Here is a 26,035-nt window from a genome sequence, read left to right as displayed (position 1 = left end):
GCACTGTCAGTTGCTCTATAAAAGTAGTTCAAGGCAGAAGTTGTAATACAGGGCCCCTGAAGTGTAACTGGGAAAAATCCTGCAGCCAACAAAAGTTGCCTAACCTGTTCAGAGAAGAAAGCAGCTATTTAGTCCCAAAATGTGGTGGCATGACTGAAAATCTGGTTCTCCAAGGAGAAAGCGTAAGCTACATTACACTCTCCTCTTGCACAGCAGCAACTGCTGCTTGCCGGAGCCAGCGAACAAGGCAATGTGCAAACCTTCCTTCAAAACAAAAATACTTCTTTGCCTCAACCTGCTGAAATGTTCAGCTAGGCATTTTCAACCCCTAACTGCACATTTGCTGGAGTTTTAGAGTGCATTTCTGATGTATGGCAAGAGCAGAGCCACTGGACCGAGCATTCTTTTCCCTGCGTGCCGTGTTGCGAAAACAAGAGTACATTAAGCAACTGGACAACAGCAAATAGCACTGACAAACAAGCTGATATTCTTTCCACAGCATGGCGGCTCAGAAGAGGACATCTGAAACTTCATCTTCCCAAATCAAGAAGTGTTTATTCAACTTTTGGCAAGGGTGCTGAATGCTTGTGTTCTCCTCCTAATCCAGCTGGTTTACAATCCTTTCAGCAGAGCAGATAATCATGGTGAGTAGCAAGGCACATTGAGATGAAAACTTTTTAACAAAGCTCACTCCTTCAAAAAATGTTGGTTTACTGGTACCAAGCTGGTTGGCATAAATACACTGTTTCTAACTCACATGGCTTTGCAACCGTACCTTAGATCCCTTCACCACCGTGTCCAGCACCATAGCTGAATGCTGTAGAAATCCAGCCACACTGTAGGCAATGTCCTACAGCCAGTCTGTTACTTTGTTAATACGAGCCCCAAGGAGAGACTGGAAAAAACGGATTAAATGCAGACATCTATTTCTGAGCTAATCACTCCGCGCTCCCTTCACACTTGACATGATCTACTCAGGGCAACAATTCATCTTGTTGTGAAGCAGACAGAGCAAATAGGTCAGATGAATTAAGCCCTAAAATTAACCATTTCTCTCCACAGAAGACAAAGTGAGATTAGGATGACTACAGTTCATGTGGCTGGATTTGACTCACATTCACACCACCCAGGCTGTATTTTTTAACCAGTGCCTGCACTTTCTTAGTTTAAAGTCCTGCTTGAAAGTGATTTTCTTACATCTCAGCTAAGGGTTCTAGCCACCATGTTATTGATTTTTTTGTTGCTGTGCCTTTTTTGGATGAAAAACTTCATCAACATGTTTTCAGTTTCCATACAGACATCTCTGAATAACTGAAGATATCTTACCTAACCCATCTGTTTAAAGTAAAATATGCAGTTGTGTTTTTCACTGAGAAAGGCTTAAATAACTGCATTTCCTCCCCTCAAAAATAAACAGAGAGAATTCAATTATAACCCTAGGAATATCATTGCAGTTCTAACAAAGAGGTTGATTAATGGCAATGTCTGATACATATTCTAATTTTCAATGTGAATAATGTGTATTTTAAAATTATGTTTTCCTGGACAGATTGAGTTTCTAATTAAAGCAAAGCTGCAGTGTAAGACATTTTTTTCATTTTTCTTACAAGAACCGTGACTTTTGTAAATGTGGCTGTCTAGCCAGACAAAAGGAAACTGCAAATGCATAACCACAGAATTTTCTTCAGTGTTTTACAGTACCTTGAGCAAATGGAAACTGAGCAAAGCAAGAAAATCAACATCCTTGTTTCGGAAGGCTAATGCTGACTAACTGTGTCTCCTCAAGTCACAAGAGTATTTCAGATCAGCGGTACCTTCATCTAAGGTAAAGCACAAATGTTTCACCCCTTTCTGTAATGTCCTCTATGTCCTCCATACCGTGTAACTACTGAAACCTTCATCTCACCCTCCTGACTTTATCAGCATGCAGCCAATCAAATTCTTCTGGTTAGTCTGAGTTTGACTTCTCTATGCACTGCCTGCAACTAATTCCAAACATGGAATAGAAGCTGCAAATATACAAGTAGTGGAAATTTTCACCACTGACGTCTCTGCCTTTAACTATTTGCAATAAATGCCTCTTTTTAGTCACAAGAGTTCCTTTAATCTGACCTTGACTTTTAAGAAAGCTTTACAATGGAATGTGAAGTAATTGTTTTAGAATTGTTTTAGAATCATGGAATTGTTGGGGTTGGAGGGGACCTCAGAGATCATCCAGTTCCACCTCCCCTGCCATGGGCAGGGACACCTCACACTAGATCAGGTTGCCCAGAGCCACATCTAGCCTGGTCTTAAAACCTTCCAGGGATGGTGCTCCAAACACCTCCCTGGACAAACTGATCCATGGTGAGAAATTTCTCCCTAACATCCAGTCTGAATCTACCCATTTCTATTTTTTTTTCCATTTGCCCGGGTCCTGTCATACCTGACACCCTAAAAGTCCCTCACCTTCCCCTTTTTCCCCTCGAACCCAGAGCACCTGGGATTTGTTGGAGTCTCCTCCCACCACAGGTGTGGCTATTTGGCCCTCCCCACCCACTCCTCTTTTAAATCCCCCCCAGGAAGAGCAGAAGCCCTAAGCTGAGCCCATCTGGGCTGAGGATCCTCCTCTCATCTCTGGTGAGTCCCCATGGTGCACACTGGGTGGTGGTGGTGGTGACAAAGGCCGGGGGGCCTGCTGGCCCCCCGGTTAGGTAGGAAGATAGTTGATGGCTCCTCCAATATCTTTCCTCCACCTCTTGATTTATCCTTCAAACTCTCTGGATCTGAAATTGCTTTATAAAGCTCCACAGCTCCATGGTCTTTAGTTCTATGCCTAGAGATGCAAGTGAGATGAAGATGTAGTTCTGCTATGACAATCAGGTGTCAGGTAGAAAGGAAAAATTTCTTATGCTTCTCCTGGTGTTTCTGAATTTTTGAGGTAAGGATAACCTATCTCTAGGTATGATTGGACTATACAGGGACACATTGACATTCTTTACATCTTATGAATATGCAAGGCACAATATCTTCTATTACATCAACTTGCCAGATAGGATGACATGCTTGCGAGACCCTTTCTACCAGAAGCAAGAGGCTGAAATGGATTTTCAAGTCAATTTCCTTGTATGTATCCCTTTCTCTTCTATTTTTCCCCAAGGAAGGTTGATATAGACTTGCTCTTTCCTTCCCTGATGGAATTATGTAAATACCATTTTATATGTGTTAGATATTATCTCCTCCTCTTTTCCAAACTAACCTTGCCCAGCTCTTTCAGTTGCTCTTAATCAGATTTATTCTCCAGGCCTTTCCCTAGCTTTGTTGCCCTCTTCTGCACTGGCTTTAGCACCTTCACATCTCTTTTGTGTTAAGGTGCCTCTCTTGTCTTGTAGAGAGCAATGAGGTCTGGCAGAGCTGTGGCTTTCAAATGTAACTCTACAATTATCTTTTAGGAAGAATTTCTCCTCTGTGCACTGCTGCATGTCTACTCACTGCTGCCTGCCAGCTGTGTCATGAGTTCCTTCTGATCCAAGCTCTTACCAATCCTAAAGTGCAACTCCTCCACCTTCAAAGTAATTCTAGTTTTGTCCCTCTGCTACAAGGGGGAAAAAAAACTTTACCAGAACCTTTCAAGTTGTTCCCTTTTGTTTTCTTAATGAATTCTACATACATTTACTTCTGCACAAGCAGATACTTCCTGAAAAACTACAGCTGCCCTTAATTTACAAGCTGCAGGCTGAATTTGCTTTAAAATGTCAATCCCACCTGTGAGAAGCAATTTTAAATGGTAACACCCTGTAAAACCAAGAAATCCTGCAATGAAGAAGGTCCAGAAGGAAAATGAAAAGCAATGCTTTGACCATCCAGAAGCAGAAAGTAGGAAATTCAAGTTCTGGAAAATGTAGATGTGCTGCCTAGAAGGTTTTGGGGGGTTTGGGGTGTGGTGGTTTTGGTTTGTTGTTTGTGGTGTGTGTTTGTTTTTTTTTCAGGTGGGTGGGGGGGGTTGAGTACAGTGTTACATCTTTTTTGTGTTTTCAGAAATAAGGGATTTTAATCTCAAAAGCTGTTTCAGGTTCCTTTGTGCATGTTAACTGGATGGATGGAAACTTGAGGTCCAGAGACAGTGACAGTTTTCTTCTTGATAAACTGTTTAGCAATGTTCTTCTCTGGGCTGCTTAGCCTGGAGAAAAGGAGGCTCAGGGGAGACCTTCTTGCTCTCTCCAACTCCCTGAAAGGGAGGTTGTAGCCAGGTGGGGGTTGGTCTCTTCTCCCAGGAAACCAGCAAGAGAACAAGAGGACACAGTCTCAAGCTGCTCTAGGGGAGGTTTAGGCTGGAGGTTAGGAAGAAGTTTTTCACAGAAAGAGAGATTGGCCATTGGAATGTGCTGCCCAGGGAGGTGGTGGAGTCACCATCACTGGAGGTCTTTAAGAGATCGGATGAGGCACTTGGTGCCGTGGTTTAGTTGATGAGATGGTGTTGGATGATAGGTTGGGCTCAATGATCTCAAAGGTCTTTTCCAACCTGGTTAATTCTATTCTATAAACAAAAATGTGAAAACCAAAGGTAGAACCTCCCTTTCCCATGGAGCTGTATGTAGAACTACAGCCCATGGGCTGGCAAGCAGACCAGCAAGGAGTCATTCTGATCACAGGCAATGCCCTGATCCCTTCAAGGACTCCCCTTTAGAAAGGGTGATGGAAAAGCAGTTCAAAACACTTGGGATTCATCTGACACTGTAATTCAAACCTTTAGCTTTGGAAGCTATCTTTCTCTCTTTCTGTGATTTGTTAAGAGTTAACAGCATGTTCTTTAACTTGTTATTCTTTCCTAACTTCCCTATAGCTTCTAGCTGTAAAGGAGGAACTAGTGATTTAACTACCTCTCTACACCTCATAGTGAATTTTAAATATTTAAATGTCAGCAGTTGTTACTTCAAAAAGAATTTGCCTACTTCCATGCGTTCTTCTCTTACTACTGCTTATAAATGCAGGGGTTTCTTGCATGAACTACAGCCACTGATTTAAAATTACCTTTAACTACCAGAGTAGTCAGTGAAAACTGTTTGAGTTCACTGCCATTTGATGGCAGTTTTCTTTGTTTCAGAGCATGCTGGTGTCATTCAGCACAGCAGCAGATAAAAGCAGGGCAGCATTCAGTGCAAGAACTTGGTATGATGACAAACAGGAGGCTGTATCCTACCCCTCCAAAAAACTAGACACCACAGACCCCCACCACGAACCTCACTAATTGCAGAAGGCTTGGTAGGTCACAGAGGAACAAGGTCTTTACAGATGCTCACAGGTAATGCACTCATGCTGTATGCATCTCATCTTGAGATTTGATTACCCTTCTCCAAGCATGCTTTGCTGCCGCCGTTATTAGCCTTTTACAGCATCAAGCCTTGCTGGAAAACTGAACCACTGTATTTAACTGGATGACCTCCACTGTGAATTCCACAGGCTAAATGCACACTGTCTGAAAACACTACTTCTACCTTATAAATTACGAGTCACTCTTAAATACCTGATTTCTTGATCTTGTTTTATGAAGATGGATAAGGAGAAAACAACATGACCTTAGAATGTATCCCCTTATTTCACATGTAACTCAAAACTCTTTCCCCCGCCCCCATCATGTCATTCCTGAACCAAAAAAGAAATGCATTCCCACCCTTCTCCCTGTCATCCCATAGACAGGACCTGTTACTCCTCTCTGCACTTCATACAGTTTTGAAAAATCTTCAAATTTTATGGGCTGAAACCATTAACTCTCTCTCCTTCATTTTTTGGGCTTTCTTTCATGGCTGCCAACTACAGCAAGATGACTTCCTGATAGAACACTTTAATCCAAACCCCTCCAGTAGGACTGCAAAGGAATGAAAAGGAGTTCCAGAGTTTTTCCCCCCTTCAGTTCTTTTCTTTAAGAGTTACAGATTTTCTTTACTCTTTGAAGACATCTGTATAAAATTACCCACACAACAGTAACCTTAACAAAAGTAAGACTTATTGAAACAAACAGAAAATGGAATTAAAACAAAATAAATAGTTTGCTTAACATAGCTAAATTGACAGTTCTCATAAGTTAAATTAGGTAAGGCATAAACCAGGCAAGCTTGACTTCAGATATAAAAAGAAAAAATGAATCCTGTAGTTAATCCTCTGAGAAGTATATCCCTTCTGACCACATCAATCAGCTGGTCAATGCTGCTTGGAGACCAACAATTCTTTCTTTTGTCTCCCACAGATATGCTTAATAAACCCCAGTTCAGGTTTCCTAAAGAAAAAAAAAAAATGGCTTCAGTAAACAGTTGCAGTCTCCACCTCTCAAGAGTTACACCATCAAGGAAAGGAAAAGCCTCGATTATGATTTCTGACTGCCTCTTCAAGGTTTATGACCCAGATGAAATATGGCCTTTTGCTAAGTGTCTTGTCTGGTTCCATCTAGATTTTGGCTAGACCCATAGGCAAGCCTCACCTCTTCCACTTGTCACAAGCCATGAGCTACAGACAAGGGTGAAGGCTTGGTCTTACAATCAGCTGCATCTCAAACCTTTAAAAATGTCAGTCTTGGCTGATGGCTCAAGTGACAGCTTGTTCTTTTTTTCTGCCTTTATAGTTTAGGACTCACATATATGTTATTCTTACGTGAGTATGCTATGTTGTTTAGCTGGTGGTATGTCTGTGATCTGAGTATGACTCTCAGATAGCTGCAATAAAAACTGACTTAAAATAGAAATTTTTGCCACTTTGGAAGAATAATGAAAATGACAAATTTGTTCCTTCTCATGCACAACCATGGATGCATGTTAGCAGAAGCGGCTTAGATAAGCAGAACTACTTTCCATGAAGCAAAGACAAACTGAAGACAGTGCTACTGATCAGCCTCCACACTTTATCAATAGAGATGTACCAGCAGAATGATGAGAGCAGGGGTGAGCAGCCCACGCCCTCATCCTGCATATTAATTCAGTAACACTTTTCTAGGTAGAGTTTGGTCTCAGCCATTCTAACACTTTATTCTTCAGCCTCTCCAATAAATTTGAAACACAAACCAGACCCACCCAGGCAAGAAGCCCTGAAGGCATGAAAGTAATGGAGATATTATAAGAGAGCTACTTAACAATATCCATACAGGCTTATTTGATGCGATACAGTCCAGCGCCAAGCCAGGACTACTGTAGGCAGGCAATAAGTCATCATTACTCAAAAGCAGATGCTAAAAACAAGGTTACTTTGTGACTCTCAGAGCTAGAACTATGTAACACACCGTTTTTTGTTATAACAAGATGTTTGGAAGCAACCCCTCAGCAGCAAGAACTCAGGGTGAGCCTGCACTTAGGTGCCAAAATAGAATGAACTGTAGTATCTGTTCAATGGAACATTATATCAATTATTTTTTTAAATTATGAAATAATACATAGGACAATCTTCCCAAGCTCCTGACCAAGTTAATTTAATTCATTACTGAGGCACAAAGTTACTCAAACATTCAATTAGAACAACCTTACAGAGCTGCATCTAAATTGTATCATCACTCTGACCCAATCCAAAGCAAAACATAAAGAGAACACTATAGAGCAAGTTAATACCCGTGAAAAAACAAGCACACAAACCCCGAAAGTATTCCCTAGTGAAAAATGGTAGCAGTGGATGTGAGAAGGGCTATTATTCCTCTCCTTCACTGCTGACTATCTAATAGAAGTCAGAGAAAAGGAACTTCAATATTTGGAATAGGAAAAGACAGACAACTCTGCCTTACCATGCAACAACGAACAGAAGGGTTAGAAAAGAAGGTGCGTGACAAAGGACCACACTGTTACACACCTCTGTCTCAAGCCCTAGGACACAAAACCTCTGCTATAGGTGATGTTTTTTCAATTTTGTTCACCAGTCTCTTACAAGGAAATAATTTTGTAATTGACTTAAGGCAAGGATTCTTTCTTAAAAACAGCTAGAAAAACTCTCGATGCTTTGGTAATCTCTCTTTTAATCTTCTCCATACATATCACTGGAAAGACTTAAAAACCTGATTAATCCACAGATAATTGTACACAACTGTTCTCCATAGGGGAATAAAATGTATTGGAACTCAGCTAACACAGAACATATTCCAGAGAGGAATAAATTGCTTAAAGATTCTTTCAAAATGCTTTCAGATGCATATATTGATAATACCAACAAAAGTTAATGAATGTCACCTAAAAGTCTCTAGTAGATTCCTTTCAAAAGGAAAACCAGGACAGAAGATAGTATGTCCAAACCAGTCTGAGAAGGAAGGAAATGTTTGTGACATATCCAACGCCACCACACAGGAGCATAAAGACAAACACCAAAAAAAGGCTCCTCTTTACCCATGCCTGGCCAAGCAGAAATCTCTCAAAGACAGGGCCTAAAATGGGGCAGCTCCCCATGAGAACAGGAGCGCAAACGCTTTCACTGGAGACAGCATGGCACAACTGTCCTCGAAGAGCAGCACGATCATGAGGATGCTAACAGGAGCTGCACACAGGTAGAAACAGCAGGAGAAATATTCTGTGGTATGACTCACACTAATTCCAAGAGCAAACACTGTCCCCATCAGCTACCAGTTACTAGGCAGCTTACGTACACAAACTGCTTCCACTGCAAACTGGCTCAAACCCTCCATGGATGTATTTGGCCAGGACACTCAGTACTAGATTTGCCATAGTGTTCAGAGACCTCTAAGTTACTAAGCATTATCCAAAACCTAGAAATACCTTTCAGTTCCACAGCTCACATATGTCCTTCCAAGAAAAGATACTAAGGCTGGATGGCCAAATCATTTTCTCTTGTATAATTCCCAGTACCAGGAAGAAACTGGACTTTTTTGTCAGATCTTCCAAAGGATTTCAAAGCCCTGCCCACAATCTAAAGGAGTCTTTGAAAGGTTAAAGGGTGTGCCCAAGATCTGTAAATAGCTAAGAAAAATCTCCAAGCTTTCCTCCTGTTTCTACCCCTTAGTCTAAGTGTCACCAATCAGAACAATACTGCAGCAGAAGTTCATCCCAGAGATTAAAGGAATTATTTTAAAGGATTGCATATGGAAAATACATAAATCAAAATTTCTGGCATGAACTCTAAATAATTTTGTTTTAAGAAAAGCAGTTTCTGTTCAATTCTCAGCTCCAGTTACATTCTCTCTCCTAAAAATCAAGAAACTAATTTCAAAATGAATAAACACTCTTTTCATCAGAGCAGCAAATCAGGTTGATGGATCTCTCAGATAAGCCTTCCAAGTTTCACATCTCACCACTGCCTCCAGCCCTCTACTCTCACAGTCAACAGCTTTTATGAAAAAGCATGTTCTGGAAGAGATGCTGGACTACATGGCTGGATCAACAGGCAGATGAGGTGGTAGAGAAATAAAAGATGTCAGATACCCACTTACCGCAGGTATCAGTCCAGGAGCTGGCAGTAATGTTTATGCAGATAAGGAAAAGGATCAAGACGAAAGCTATGCAAGTAGTTTGGTTCTGTTGTTTATTTTGCCTTTGTAAATATAAACCAAATATAAATCCAAATATAAATAGAAATGTACAGCATTGCCAACAAAATCAACAATATACACATTCCTGTATTCCAGCAAAACAGACTAAGGAACAAATCCAATGATAATTCAGTCAAGAATCTGTACAGAATCGCACTGTTGGATTTCTCTGGTACGTGCAGAACAAACAAGTTTAAGCAATACAGTTCTTCAAATCATATCAAAGGCAAAAGGATGGAAAATTCCTTAAGCAATGTTACTAATTTATCGTTGCAGCAGCTTAAGAATGTAGCCACATCACATAAATTGCTTCTCACTTAAGTAATATCTTTGGAGTCATTTAATCCGAAGGAAAAGAAAAGATAAATCCAAGTGCATTACAAAGACACTGCACCTTTACAGCAAAGGGGGCAGCAGATGGTGAAGCAAGAAATAATACAATGGCATGAAGAATTCTATGCATTTTGCACTGGACTTACCATTTAGATGATAAATGCACAAGTGTACAAAAAAATGAGACACTCGGGTTTTTTTCTCTTGAAGGTAAAAAGACATCTGTCTGGTCTAGGGCAGCTAGTGAAAAGGCACACTGACCTCTCAGGACTTCTGAAAGGGATTGAAGCAGAGAATAACAGCTAAACTGCAACTCCTACCATGAAATGCCTTCCCAACAATTCTGGGGTGTTACAAGGTGCAGATCTACTTTAATTACAAACAGGGTAAAGGTACTCAGAATGCTACCCAACAGGCACATCATCACTGGGTTCCAAAAAGAGCAAGGGGTACCTCAGGGCAAGTAAGTCCCTTCAGGTAATCAAACAGACTGATGTAATTTTTGTATGCTTAATTCTGTGAAGCCATCAACATTCATGACCTGCTTGCTGCTGTTGTACTCAGCCACAGCCTCTGAGTACTTCCCTGCTGACTACAGTTCCTTGAGCCATTTTCCCACACCAAGAGCCTCATCAGTTGTCCAGCTGGTTTGCTATAGATTTTAATGGATCATAGGCAACCTCCCTAACATCCTCCCCATTCCTTGTTAGATCTTGTTTCCTGCAGTCGTGCGAAAGGGCTATGGGACATTTTAATCTGATCTGATTTCCTGGTGGTTCTTCTACTTCCTATTTGCCAGCATCTCAAAAAGCCCAAGGATTTTACAAAACAGCAGTACTGATGGATAAATCACAATTATTTTTTTAATCACCCCAAGACTGCTTTGGAAGTTTAGTGCACATAATGAGCGTGACAATGCTAATTCCCAGGAAGAAAAATTACGCTGACTTGTGTTTTTAATTGGCCATAGCTAACAGCTAGGAGAAAGCAAGCAACAGAAGTCCACAATGGGAGGAAAATTTGGTATTTTTTGTTTTAATTGGGAGTCGTTTAGATGATGTTTCAAGTCAGCTGCAGGAGAAACACAAAAAAATTATATTGTCTCCATTTGTTCAATTAAAAAATAAATCATAAGTTATAGTCTTAGATAAGAAAGTTTTGTTTGTGTTTTCCTTTTGTTGCTTTTCTTTACCATAGAAAAAGCTTGTATAAACACTGTGCAACCATTTTTTGAGAAAGAATTTAAAAAAGACTGCCTGACCTCATAAACCCTTTGGAAGAATCCACTACAATGCTGAGAAACAGAAAAGCTGGACTGCAGGAAGACTGCCCTGATTATTTTAGTACTAAGTCTCCTGTCTGATGTGCCCATCCTGTCTCGCGCTGCATGGCCAGCTGCCCACAGTCAGCTTCAACAGTATGGAAAAGCTGGTATGTCCAAGTTCAGGTCCTGGTGGTGCCATGGACTTGCTGTGACACCAGGGAAGTTCCCTTAGCTTACATGATAAAAGATACCACATCTCTGTGTTTTAGCAGTTCATAAATTGTCCTCATTTTTATACAATGGCAACTCCCCCTCCCCAAGATATCCATTCTGACTGGAGCATTCTTCAGCCATTCTTGAAAGATTCAGATGGACCAGCACTGAAGACACCATTTCTGTTTCATTGCACCCAAGGAAGATATCCAAGAGGGTGTTTGCAAGTGCAGGCTTATGCTCTGTAGCACAAGCACTCTCTGTGCTGAAAGATGAAACCTGAAAAAATTGTTGAGAACATTCATTTATCTCAAAATCTTTGAGCACAGTTGCAGATTTTATGGCAGTGAGTGCCTCCACTCACTGATGACAGCAGAACTTGTGATGTCATGGTAAAAATCATGGGCTATGAGCAAACATAAATTGAAATACATTTCTGTCTTCCCAGAGAAGAGACATTCAGTCTGAACACAGAAATAGGAGCAGAGTACTGGTAAGAAAATCACTAGTGAGACTTGTTCCTCGGTGACGATTTTAGAGCTTTTCTTGTGCGGAAGATGCTCCTACTTCTTGTGATGTTCTTTCACAAGATAGCAGCACTTTCTCAATTTCAAAATTCTATTCACTTAGTTACTAAGCACAAAATTTGCTACCATTAATGTAGTACTTACTTTAAAACTAATCCAAAAATCATAGCAGTTAAGTGTTTTTAATGATTTCTAGGGCTTAAGCATGATTTAATTTCCTGCTACCACACAGCACCAACAACTTGAAGTTCCAGACATTTTCAGAGCTATTAAACAACTCAGTGCATTAAATCTGCTTGCCTTTTACTTTTGCACTGACCTTTCTTTTTATCAAGACCCCTTTCTCTTCCTTTGTTGCTTCCACAGAAATAACATGCATTATTTTCTATTTTTCTAGAGCTAAAAGTATTGGCATATTACCTCACCTGCTTCTGGTCTCAGAAACAGACCTTGTGCTTAGAATAAAATGGAACTGTTCACCTTAGCAACCATTTCCCTCTAATTTATACTCCCAAGTGCCTTGCTGTAGAGCAAAGTGCTGATACTTCTTTTTACAGGGAGGAAATCTTGCCATAGAGGAGTATGTTCAAAACCTGCTGCAAGTGAAAAGTGAGGCAGCATGACTGCTACATCATTTCAGAAACCTGACGAGTTATTACCACCTGCTCCACACTGAGCTGCAGAGCTGCTGAAGCCAGCAGTGGCTAGTGCCCAACTCCTGAACCACTCTTGGCTCAAAATATTTCAGGTGTTTCCCATGAGGCTGCCAGCCACGCATCTGGCAACAGGGTCGTGCTGATGCAGCACTGGCTGGATACATTTCAGTTACTGGATTTGGAAGAAACAAGTCAACCAGGATTGCTGAAGAAAACGTGACCCCAGCACTCAACACTGAAACAAGTCCCAACCTGCATTCTGGGAGCTCTCAGCTCTCCCAAGTGTATGATAAAGGGCATTTGTCTCTTACTCATATAGGAACGGTAGTGTGTAGTCCATAGTGTAAGCAAGTTTGGCTATACTTGTCCTGATCAGCAAACATGCAAAGGAGCGATGACATGACATGCACCTGACACAGACGTCCTAACAAGTCATTCCATCCAAAATGCTAATGCTTGGAAACTGCAGCCTGGCTTCCAATCCACATTTACTCAGACTGGCTGCATACAGTCAGCATCACACCAATACTGGCTGGTGGCTTAAATGGATTTTTGCTCTCTTCCACAGTTATCTCCTTCTGGTCACATTCACAGAGATTGTAAAAAACACAGGGACTGCTCAAAGACATATTTACTGAATTCCTTGAGTATGGCATGAAATTACCCAAACACATGGGATACTCAAGAGCTAAAGATGGAGAAGGTTACACAGGTAACAGCACAGTTTCAGCCTCTCTGTTGGAGCACTAGGGAAGTGGTAATATCTAATTCACAACAAATCTAAATAATTGATTATTAATATAAGCAGACTGTAAATAAGAGTAATAAAGATATTTTTACTATTTCAGCAAACAGACCTTCATGTTTCAACCAGTTGCCATCCCACCTAACATACCTGCAAATACTGTTTCTTTCTTTAAATCAAGCTCCTACTAGAAGTACTGGGTATACTATGGGAAATCTTGAGAATCTTTCACTTTGAAGACGACATGAAACATTTGCACTCCATTAAGAACGGTCTTACAGTGCCCAGGAGAAAGAATCCTAAGAAGAAACGGGTCCTAAGCTTGGGGGCTCTCAAGGTAGTTGCTGGCTAACTGGCTAATTGAATCCTTGAAGGGAATGATCTCTAGCCTTTAGGATCAGGAACAAACCTCAGCTGAGCAAGTTGCAGGAAATTAAAATTTAAGGAAGACAGGCCACATGTCTGTTGTCCTGCCTGAAAAGTTTACTGTAATGCACTCTAAGTGACAGGGTAAAGAAAGGCAAACAAGCTGGGCCAAGAGCTCCCCTAGTACCTACAGCATAGACAGACACACTTTAATTCTTGCAGCACTTTGTAAGATTAAGTTTTCATTTTTAAAATGTTACAGTTGGGGTATCACATACACAAAAAGCTGCATCTGGAAGGCCCCACAGAGGTACCAGATTTCAGCATCAGTTACCAGCGTGCGCAGTTTAAGAAGTCTAACAAGCCTCTGTCATCAGTGAAATCAAATTATTACCTCCAACAACTGAAACTATCCAGGCTGTGAATAGTTCTGGGCATGTCCAGTCAGCTTACAACACACTGCATTATTTTGGTGTCTTTATGCAAAACAGAAATAGTTTCCATCACCAATTTCCACCCCAGACAAAAATAACAGGAGCACATTAAGCTGCTTTTGCTTGTCACCCCTGATGAACCTCATATGGTAAACAGACCCCTCTGAGCCCCCAAAGCTGAATGTGAAATGGAAATAGCACAAAACCCACTGCCAGCATCACAGAACATGACTCACACTGCCTAAGTACCAGAACATTACATTTAGAAGATTCCTGTCTGGACATGTTATATGGATAGATCAAGCACTCTGACATTGTATTTGCTGAAGAAACTAGACTGAGCACGAGGGCTCCTAACTTGGTGCAGTTTCCTCCTGTGCTGGTTAACTTTAGGCAAGTCACTGCCTATCTGTATTACCATTTCCAAATGCAAACCTAATTACACTAATCCCCTTTGTGCAGCAATTAGACATCTATGGATGAAAAGAATTATCCTAAGAGCTATTTCTGTTATTAAAGAACTACAATACTATGTGGAAAGCCAGGGCCAGGTCTCTGTCAGTCTATTCCTCTTACTGGGTATGAACAGTAAGTTCAAAAACTACTACACAATGCTGCTTGTAATTGATGGACCTTCCTGCGCAGAGTAAAATGGGGAGCTGGTAAGGGAAAACCACTGAAGCAGCACAGTGAATGCTGTTTGCTGTCCAGAACTAACATTTATTCAAAGTCCTACTAAAATCAATGGCAGCCAAGTAGTGCAGCCTTCACAGACAGTCCCTGCAACTTTAATTGCTTTAATCACTGAAAATCTGACCCAAAGTAAACAAACTGCAAAGACATTGTTTAATGCTACTTATAGGACTATTGTGGGAAACTTTTTTAGACAGAAACATGACTCTGAATTTTCAGTCTAGCAATCCATAAATGCTAATGAAATCTAGTGCTGTCTGCCCTGTGATAATTTTTCCCTATTAAAAGCTTGTTCTTTTTTTAACCTAATAAGCACATCATTAGTCTAAGCACATTCTCTGTTCAAAGTTTATAGTTAAAATAAAAAGAGAGGCTGCTTGCCAGCCACCAGAACTTGAGGCACGAACTCTTCATGTAGATTCAAACTAATGAGCTACATACATGTTCTTTCGCTTGAGACTACCCTTGTGTCTTTGGAATGAGTATCTAAGTAAGTACCTCAGGTACCAACTTACTGTAGCACTTCCAGTTCCCTCCCAGCCATAGAAATAAAACACAGGGAAGGCAAAGTAATCAAAAAGAAAACATAAATGTGAGCTGTACATGTATTAAAAAAAATATTACCTATTGGTAAACCACCTCTTTTTCTGAGAGACTGCACAAGTAGCATTTGTTGCAGGGACTTAAAGAACTACACCTGGCCACTAAGTACCCTGAGGTCCTGTGGTTCTTTTTTGCAAACCACTGTAGCACTTCTTTCCTTTACCAATAAATAGGTTTGAGTGATGTTACAGCACAGGGTGAAGGTAGGGATGAAGCCCCAGACAACATCATCTCCAGCATCCCAACTATTCCTTAACAACATTGCGTGCTCTGGAAAAATACTCTATAGAACAGTAGGAAATTCAGCTTCACAATCTGATAGCAGATTCTGACACAGGCTCCAGCTGACTTCAACAGTCTGTGTGGAAATGGCTGAACTGTTAAACCCTTCAGAAAACATATGAATAGCCTGAAGCGTTTGAATGTGTGAATAAAGAAGTAGACAGCATAAAAGTGTAAGAACAAAATTCTGCTTTAGAGAGAGAACACCAGACATAAAATTCGGAGGTTAAATAAAGCCTGCTGATTAAAACTGTAATTTGACTCCGATTTGAGGCAAAAATTAAGAGAGCCATTCATAAGAACATATGCACCTCCTGCAAAAGCCTCAGAGGAAACAGTCTTGATGAAAGAACAAGTAGTGAGCACCAAGCCCAAGACCTTAATGAGGCTGAGAGTTCAAACTCTTTTAGCCTTAAGCAGATATTCCATAACAGCTTTAGTAAATTATACACACACACACCCCCTAAAAAAAAGAAAAAAAGAAGAAAAAAAAAGGAAATAATCATAATAATTAAAAAAAAAAAAAAAACAAAACCCAAAACAAAACTAAGAAGCCATATGAATCAGTTCCCAAAATGCAAGGCATGTGGGTGCTGGATGGCTTTCCTCACTGAAGTCTTCCTGACCCTTTACATGACAAAAGCCCCAGATGACTGAAAAAGGGCCAACTCTACAGAAGTCACTAAATGGGTAAGAACCCTGTCTACCCACTCTGCTGAAAGATGGGGTTTCAACCCTTTCACTTACACAGAACAGGCTGGCTGCTATCACAAGGGCTTCCTGATGGCATTTTCAGCGGGCTCGATCCAGCAGAAACAGGCAAAACTATTTAAGCTGGGTTATGGAGGAGCTAAGGGAGGTCAGAAAAAGTGATCAGCATAGTTCTGCTAAATAAAAGCTTAAAGGCTTGGTACTGCTATGTATGTGACCTAAAGTGAAAAGTATTTTTGGTGAAATGCTTTCCAAAAACAATGCCAAGACAGATACCTAAAAAATGCTGAACAGACCAAATTAGAACCAGGGAGAACCACAACTTTCAAAAGCAGTGCATCATCCTGAATCTCTTTTTTGCATGAGGGCATAGCACATTATGTACTTTTTATTAGCAAATGAAGTCATGTAAAAACAACCACTAACAATAAGGAACATTCACATTTATATGCAAGTTACAAGGTATTTTCAAAGCCCTTTTTTTCTCTTTCTAGAAAATAAAACACAAAAAGCCCCACTCTTTTTGTGAACAATCTATTTGAGTATGATTTCACTCACAAGTACTATTCAGAAACATTTTTGGATGCCATTTTCAAAATACAAACCTTTAAAAAATTTCTTCCACGTACTTATATCTGTGCCAAATTGGGTGTGGATGAAGCATATCTAAGCAGACTTCAGTATTTTTGGAAGAACACTGAAACAGTTCTCGTAAATATTAGACTGCTATAGTTATGTAATATGGGCTAATAATAGATTATTTGGAACTCCTCTGGAAATCCATTCCAGGTTAATATTGATTATTAGTATCAATCAGTTTTAAGACTAAGCTTGCAGCTTTAAAAAGTTTGTATTTCTACAGAACAACTCTCCACAACAGGATGTGGCTTGGGTTCTTTTTCTCAGCTACTTGTTACTCTACAGTGACACACAGCAAGTTCTTCCTACTTTAAGTTCTTCCTAATTTAAGCAGGATCCTGAGATACTGAGTGACAAATGAGAAAATGTGCCTTTATATATAGAAGCAGATGACTGCCACATGCAGATCTCTTACTGCCTAAGGCCTACTGACATGTATACACGCCACCACAGAAACTGACTTCCCCCCCCTTGGTACACACGTAAAATCCACGCCAAGTAACTTTGCAAATATACAGATATAGTTTTATCTGCAATACAAATAGGTATTATCTCTCCTACCAATGAATGATAGCCATTCCTGCTGCACAATGCACACAAATCACCAACTTAAACCATGGTATACCAGCTTTTGCAGGAATGTTTTCTACCAAGCACTTTTGAACTACACCTCATCTTGCATTTCTTTCCTCATCTCTCCTAGATTTTAGTTTTCCCTTCTCTCTCCTTTGTCTCCATTACCCCTGTGCTCTATTCCTTTACACTTGCACTTTAGGGATTGCACTTTCTCTTGTTCCACAAGCTCTGAAAACCTAAACTGTCCTAGGAATGCCATTACTTAACGTATCACTTCAGGTGTTTTCTGTATTGTTCCAGACTGTATTTATTCATGCACAAATACTAAATGTAATTTGGCACAGGGATGCTTGTGACTTTTATCTCCTGTGCTGTTGTTTTGTAAACTGCCACAGACCTATCATTGCTATGTAAATAAACAGCACCAAATCCAGAAGAAACTGCAGAAACGTAGGTAGTCGGAATGCAATTATCCAAACTGGAACTTGGCCATGACGAGCAAGCAAGCATCCCTGCTCCTGTGGAAAGTACCCACAGATCACAAATGGCTTGGGTAAGTCAAAACTGGAACTACATAGATATATAAGGGAAAATTCCAAACACAGTACACATCATCTATCACTTTGCTGTTATCTAGCACACCTGCCAAGAGTGCTAAAGCAAACACCTTCTCAGGGCTACCTCCCATTGCAGCTTGCTGTAGCTTGAGACACAAGATGTGAAGGTCATCATTTAAATTCAAGACAAAGCAACTGTAAAGCAGCATTCTGCCAAGACGGGGGCTCCTCTGACAACAGCTAACCAGCAGATCAGAATTAGCATCACTGGACGCTTAGTTTTAACCTAACGACATGGAAATACAGTTCCCATCTTCATATGAAACAGGACTTTCTTGCTCCATCTGCATTCAGACAGACTAGGACAGTACGTGCAAAGAGTGTGAACTTTTCAGCTCTGTAGGGAAATAACTGAGAAGCTCACAGGAGACCATTTAAAAACTGTTGCTGCCAGCTGCCTTGCTGCCAAATAACCTGCTATCTAAGACAAGACACTTGCCAACTCCATACCAACAAAAGGTTTTATTTCCTTGTGAGTAGCTCCATCTCAGACACTTAAGAGTATCTTATTTTCACTGCCACAGATCAGCTGTTGCCACTTTTTTCTCCTTTTTACACTGGGCTTTTACTATTGCCCAACAGCAGTGCTAACAGCTTAGGAAACTAGCTTCCTGCTGCAGAGTTTTTTAAAGACCAACTTTCCCCACATTTTTACAGGATTATACTTAACAAATAAGCCATTTTTAGAGTATTTTTGGAGAAAATGTAGTTTTAACTTTAAAACGTGGCTTTCATTTTCCTGCTCACAAACTACATCTGTTATGAAAATATTTAATAGCAAACTTCTGCCTAATTAAATGACTTAATGTAGCAAACTGTAGTTAAAAGCAAAAGAACTGCCAAAGAACATCAAAATCAGGGTGTTTTATCCCTTTGTTATGCTGTACATTTTTTTCTGTTTATGTTATGTACCAAAAAAAGAAGAGTTGGGTGATCAGAGCACAAATTCACAGAGTTCTCCTTTATTGTGTTTATAAGTCAACTGGGATGTTTATAGCTTGTTTGCTTTCTTTTTCCTTTTTCTTGTTGGTTTTTTTTTTTTTTTTTAATGACATTTAGAAGCCAATAACCCAACTGAACTCTTTAACAGTGTCCAATAGGTAGATGACCTAGCTGCAGTGTGATTAAGCAATCTAACTGCTAGATCAATGAACGCAGCATGAATTAAAATGGCTGCGAGCTTCTCCAAGCGTAATATCAGAGACTGAAAAACAGGTTTCCTACTTTTTACTTTTGAAAGGAAATGTAACCATTTGTTAAAAAACTCCACCATGTTTTCCTGACAGAAATAACACACTGTTATTCTAATACATCATTACTAAACCATGTATTTTTATTGTCAAAGACCTGACTACGTTTTGCTGTTCTTATGCCGAGCAAACTGATTCAAGGAAAAAGCAGTCTCTCCTCAAGCAACACAATGGTGCTAGGATCTGGTCCAAAGTGAGCCGTTATCTCAGGCGTGAAGATAATGAATGTTAATTTAGAAAAATGTTCTTTCAACTCCAGGGTTTTGTTCAGATGATCAATCAGGCCTGGAAATGCGTGCATGCGCTCTTCCTCTCACAGGCTTGCTCGCTCGGTCACTCAGCCATGAACACTTCATTATCAATTCTCATTCCCATTTTCTGTGTAAACTAATACAAGTCAACAGTGCTGCACCAAATGATATAGCGAAGAGACCGGTCCCATCTCACTGCTGTGACATGTGCACCTTGACTTGCACTTCATGTGCATTTCAATCCAAGCTCTCCCTTATTTCCCCTCACACCTGCACTTCCCAGATCTTACCTGCACTCAACAACCGCCATGGCCTTTCACTACCTGGCCCCTCAAGGTCTCTTATCTCAGAAACACAGAATCACCAAGTTCGAAATAGACCTCCAAGATCATCAAGTCCAACCAATCACCCAACCCTAACTAATCAACCAGACCATGTCACTAAGTGCCTCATCCAGTCTCTTCTTAAACACCTCCAGGGACACTGACCCCAGCACCTCCCTGGGCAGCCCACCGCAATGGGCAATCACTCTCTCTGTGATGAACTTCTTTCTAAGATGAAGCCTAAACTTCCCCCTATGCAGATTGAGACTTGTTCTGTTGCTGGTTGACTGGAAGAAGAGACTGAACCCCAGCTAGCTACAATCACCCTTCAGGTAGTTGTAGACAGCAATAAGCTCTCCCCTGGGCCTCCTATTCTCTACCATGTACTGCATGGATATGGCTCTTTTCTGCAACAAAGGAATGAGCTTGAAGAGAAAGCACTGCAGTGGGAGGCTGCAAGGCATTCAGAGAGGAGGAGAACAGGCCTGACCTAGAAAGGAGCAGGTTTTAAGATTATTAACTAAAATGTTCACTTATTGCAGTAAAGTAAAACATTCCAAAATGGAATTAAAAAAAAAAGAAAGAAATAAATCTGCATATGTAAAAGCAGAAACCATGACCTCATGACTACTCTTTGAGAACTAGTGTGGAAAATAAAGTATTCGATAGCTTTCTATACCAGAAGTTGGCTGATTTTTTTGCCAGCTTTTTAGGAGATATTTGCTGTTGGCAATGGCTGGAGACAAGATTGGATTACATGGCATGCTGGTTTGATCAGGACAGTTCTCTTTTAAGAGCCAAGCAGAAACTTGGTTATCATTCCTTCCTTCTGGCCCAGGAAACACTGTAACTGCTTATTCACTAACCTGGCAGAGCAAACCCCCTTCTCACCATCAGTTAGCTTTAGCTGATACTTATCAATACTTCCAGGGCCTCTATAAGGGGACAAAACCCATTCCATTTTATTGAAAGTTACATGTCTTCAGAAATTAGTGCTACCAGCGAGGATTGTGCTTGGATGGTTATTTTTAGAAAACTTTAAAATCATTGAGGAAAAGAGCATCAGCATGCATTAGAAAACCTAATAAAATTGACACCTGGAGATACTGACTGAAAAACCTATTTCCTAAAAGGTACAAGTTGAATAACAAGAGGAGATCTCCTGTATGGAATCAGAGAGAACTCAGGAGTATGCTTCCAATTAGGAGGCTTTAGAAAGAAGCCTTCTGGGAGCAAGCAGAGTGGAAAGCACAGAAGAAATAGAAGAATCTCTCTCTTACAACAAGTATTTCCTGTATGTCTATTTGCTTCAAGTCTGCGGTCAGAAGAAAAAGAAGACAAAGCTACAAAACTGAGATGCCATTACAGATTGAGAATGGCCATGTTTCATGCTTTCCAAAATTATCAGTCTGAAATGCTTTCAGGCATGCCTCAGCACTTTCCTTCAAAAAGATGCAAACAAAGAAGATTTTCATACAGTAGCTTTTAAACAACCTGATTGTACACTCTGCTTAGACTGAGAGGAGGTCAGATGCAGTGAGTCACAGATGACCCAAGTGTCCCTTCTCACTTTGCCAAGACCAAGAAGTTTTCAGAAGGCTATTTCAATTGGTGAAAAGAATTCCAAATTCTTTTTCATTGAGAAAATGTTCATGTCGATGTCAAGTTATTCAGTATGCTGTATTATCTTCAAGTGTCAGTTTGCACATGAAACACCCAGTTTCCTGAGAGAAAGTTCATGCAGTTAGTTCTTAGCAACATCCTAAAGTCTCAAGTACACTTACATGAAGATGGTGCTGGTCTGGTTCCAGTAGGGAAAAAAAAAAATATCCCTTGCTTTTAGTTAATAGAGACAGGAAAAAGGCTTTCTGAGATTTCTGAACTGCATAGCACAGAAACAATAGAAGCACAGGGTGAGTACATTACTCTTTCTAAACTCTTCCTTGCCAGGAGCAAAAAGAACTGCTTAGCTTTTGCAGGTGTTAATGAACAGGGTGAGTTGAGGTAGTTCTCAGAAATCATAACACGATGTGATTATTAAGCTTGCTTTCACATACATGACTTCCATCATTTTGAAACTGTTAAAATTCTCTCTTTCCTAATGTATGTTCCTAGCTTTCTTAATGTAAAAGTAAACTCTTCCTTCTCATACTGCTGTCAGCATTTCCAGTAAGAATCTTTGTATTTCTTCTTTTACTAGTTTATTTATAATGGAGGCTTTCTGTAACATACAGAGAAAATGTTAGAATTCACTAATAGAAAACTCTTCTCCCTGTTTCCATTGCTCTTTCCCCAGATGCTGTAACTTCCTTTAACATTCATGTAGACAAGGTGCCGTAACTTCAGCAGGAACAATCATCAAATGTAACGTGCAGCATGTGCAAAACCAACAGTCACACCGCTGATATCCGAAGGGCACGAGAAGTGCCTGCACAACACTGCGTACTCCAGCAGAAGAAACAAAAATAAAACATTACAGAAAATCACACAGGCAACCCTAATTATAACACTGCTCTTCTGGAATGTGGGACTTGTATGTAAGTTTGAATTGTAAAAAATATTTCATGAAAATAAACTTGATTCAGCAGCATGCTCCAAAGCCTAGGCATTGCTATGTCCATGGGAAACAAGTGAGAATAGAATAGAATAGAATAGAATAGAATAGAATAGAATAGAATAGAATAGAATAGAATAGACCAGACCAGACCAGACCAGACCAGGTTGGAAAAGACCTTTGAGATCATCGAGTCCAACCTATCATCCAACACCATCTAATCAACTAAACCATGCAACCAAGCAACCTATCAAGTCTCTTCCTAAACACCTCCAGTGATGGTGACTCCACCACCTCCCTGGGCAGCATATTCTAAAGGCTAATCACACTTTCTATGAAGAACTTCTTCCTAACATCCAGCCTAAACTTCCCCTGGCACAGCTTGAGACTGTGTCCTCTTGTTCTGGTGCTGCTTGACTGGGAGAAGAGACCAACCCCCACCTGGCTACAACCTCCCTTCAGGTAGCTGTGGAGAGCAAGAAGGTCTCCCCTGAGCCTCTTCTTCTCCAGGCTAAGCAACCCCAGCTCCCTCAGCCTCTCCTCAGAGGGCTGTGCTCCAGACACTTCCCCAGCTTTGTTGCCCTTCTCTGGACACCTTCCAGCAAGTCAACATCCTCTCTAAACTGGACACAGGACTCAAGGTGTGGCCTAACCAGTGCAGTGTACAGGGGCACAGTGACCTCCCTGCTCCTGCTGGCCACATTGTTCCTGATATAGGCCAGGATGCCATTGGCCTTCTTGGCCACCTGGGCACACAGCTGGCTCATGTGAATCCTACCATCAACCAGTACCCCCAGGTCCCTCTCTGCCTGGCTGCTCTCAGCCACTCTGACCCCAGCCTGTAGTGCTGCCTGGGGTTGCTGTGGCCAATGTGTAGAACCTGGCACTTGGATGTGTTCAATCTCATGCCCTTGGACTCTGCCCATCTGTCCAGCCTGTCGAGGTCCCTCTGCAGAGCTCTCCTACCCTCTAACAGATCAACTCCTGCCCCCAGCTTGGTGTCATCTGCAAATTTACTGATGATGGACTCAATGCCCTCATCCAGATCATCGATAAAGATATTAAAGAGCATGGGGCCCAGCACTGATCCCTGGGGCACACCACTAGTGACTGGCTTCCAGCTGGATGTGACACCATTCACCATCACTCTCTGGGCTCGGCCCTCCAGCCAGTTCCTAACCCAGCTCAGAGTGCTGCTGTCCAAGCCATGATATATATAAATGCTCAAGGTGTCCATCCTTACATTAATCTATTGGTAGAAATGAATTTTCTTCAGTGAACATCAGTTTTCATCAGTGAACAATCAGTGGCCTATGATTGCACTTTAAGAAACAGCAATTCTTTTGTTTTGATTTTGCACAATTCTCAAACTGAATGGAATAGAATAAACCAGTTTGGAAAAGACCTTTGAGATCATCGAGTCCAACCTATCATCCAACACCATCTCATCAACTAAACTATGGCACCAAGTGCCTCATCCAGTCTCTTCCTAAACACCTCCAGTGATGGTGACTCCACCACCTCCCTGGGCAGCACATTCCAATGGCCAATCACTTTTTCTATGAAGAACTTCTTCCAACCTAAACCTCCCCTGGCACAGCTTGAGACTGTGTTCTCTTGTTCTGGTGCTGGCCGCCCGGGAGATAGTGTGCTACGAAAGATAAAGCTCTCTCATCTCTCAGATCTTGTCAAAGATTTGTTGAGCAATAAACATATCTTACATCCCTTTAATTTATTTTTCACTGTATATGATGATTTCCAGCTGCTTTGAGATTCAGATTGCCATTTTCTCTCAGATCCATTTTGTTTCACTTCATTGCTTTTCCAAAGGGTTCCAATAAGCCTAACGTTAAAAGATAAGAATCACTCTGCTAAAATCAGTGAACTAAGTAACACATCCCACGTGACTCCCAGCCACCTCTCTCTGGAAGACCTGACAAAAATGCCATGCTGCAAGTGCATGAGATGGAAGAACAAATGCCCACTGTCCAAAGCGCTGCTTTGGAGTACTGCACCTACCAGTAGATTCCTACAGTCTGTGACCAAAGATTAGTTAAGTTAGCTGCATTAAAATCATGGGATATAAGGCAAGCTGGTTTCATGTTTATTTTTAACATGCTAACAAAGGAAAAGAAAATAAAGCATTAGAGAAATGAGAGGTAAACAGCAGTATGATTAACTCCTCTTTTTAGGTGGCTAGATCTGAAATCAACAGTATTCTGTGATGGACAAAAAGAAATTAACACAGTGAGGCCAGCTCTTTGCATGCAAACAAGAGAGTTTCGCTTCCACAGACAAGGTGAGTGGGATGTTACTGGTACTTTTGTAGGCATTCTTGACTTTATTTTTAACCAGTAAGTGGATTTTAGCACTTCAGACTTCACTATCTCTGTGGCTACAACTATTTGTTAAGAATCAATTTCCTTTAATACTAGAAATGAGAGTTGTATGAAGAGCCATAACCACTAATTCACAATGTTTTATTCTGCAACTACTTAGAGTTGAAGAGTATAAAGGTATATAAAAAGATACTCTGACTGTTGGCACACCAGTATTTTACTTGTGTTTTTCAACATTTTTTTAATTTTGAAATTACAAACTATCTGGCGCAGCCATTTTAACTAATGCCACACTCTAAGCTCCAATTATATATGTCTCTACACTTTCACAGCAGAAACTTCTGATCATTAGTGAAGTGGAGAATGGGAGATTGGAAGAGAATCAAAACTGGTATTTTTGTACACAAAACTCTGAGTAACTACATTCTGGATTTATCTACATGGTGTAGGATCAGGCTCTCACAAGCTTTAACTAGGGTTCACGGACATGCCAGAGTAGATCACCGCTGGGCCTGCAGTCACCTGTCCACAAGACTAAAATACCCTATTTGTCTCAGGGAGAAGAAAACAGAAGAGAGACATAAGAGGTATGAATGAAACCTTACTAAAACATATGGAAAAAGATCAGTCTCAAACACAGCTTCTGATTCAAGGTAGTTTACCCTTTAATAACTTGTGTATTTAAAGGAACCAGTTGCAGCCATCTTACACCAAAAAGAATTTGAAGACACAGTGTATTACAGCATGACTTCAAACAATTGGTAGAACAGTATAGTTGGAGCAAGTGGCTTATTTACTCCTTTTGAAACAAAACCAATGCTAAAATCCATTATAAAGTTGTCTTGGTTTACTAAAAACAGCATAAAAGTCATACAAGTCAATGTCCGCAGCTCAGTCACAAATAAATGAATGAGTTCTGACTGGCTCAATTAACTTGGCAGCAGACACTGGTTTGAACAGATGACAAAATTAAGTTTAAAGACTAGAAATGAAAATACAGGTAAGAATTGGCTTGACCCAGCCCTGGTGTCACAGGGAGATGCACGTGAAGAGGCCTCTGAAATCAGAGAGGTCTGTGTGCTGCAGGAGTTCACCCATTCAGGCTAGAGGCTGCAGTGTTCATTAGACTGTATAGAGCCATGCTAGTGTCTAGCAGTCTACTTCCACTACAC

The 26,035-nt window shown here is 40.7% G+C and overlaps 1 protein-coding gene and 1 long non-coding RNA gene across 4 annotated transcripts in view; one reads left to right on the top strand and one right to left on the bottom strand.

The window, feature by feature from the left end:
• Positions 1-26,035, bottom strand: part of ZMYND11 (zinc finger MYND-type containing 11) — a 98,149-nt gene that overhangs the window by 67,637 nt on the left and 4,477 nt on the right. The window lies entirely within an intron of this gene.
• LOC137444773 (uncharacterized) lies at positions 234-22,495 on the top strand. Its single transcript, XR_010988281.1, has 3 exons — positions 234-644; positions 1,689-1,825; positions 22,267-22,495. It is a non-coding gene; the product is annotated as an uncharacterized lncRNA (long non-coding RNA).

This window comes from Melanerpes formicivorus, unplaced genomic scaffold (assembly GCF_026170545.1).
Source record: "Melanerpes formicivorus ecotype bairdi unplaced genomic scaffold, bMelFor1.0.p_v2 SCAF_13, whole genome shotgun sequence".
Taxonomy (NCBI): Eukaryota; Metazoa; Chordata; class Aves; order Piciformes; family Picidae; genus Melanerpes; species Melanerpes formicivorus.
The sequence above is the reverse complement of the archived record's forward strand: the minus strand, read 5'-3'. Positions and strand labels throughout refer to the sequence as shown.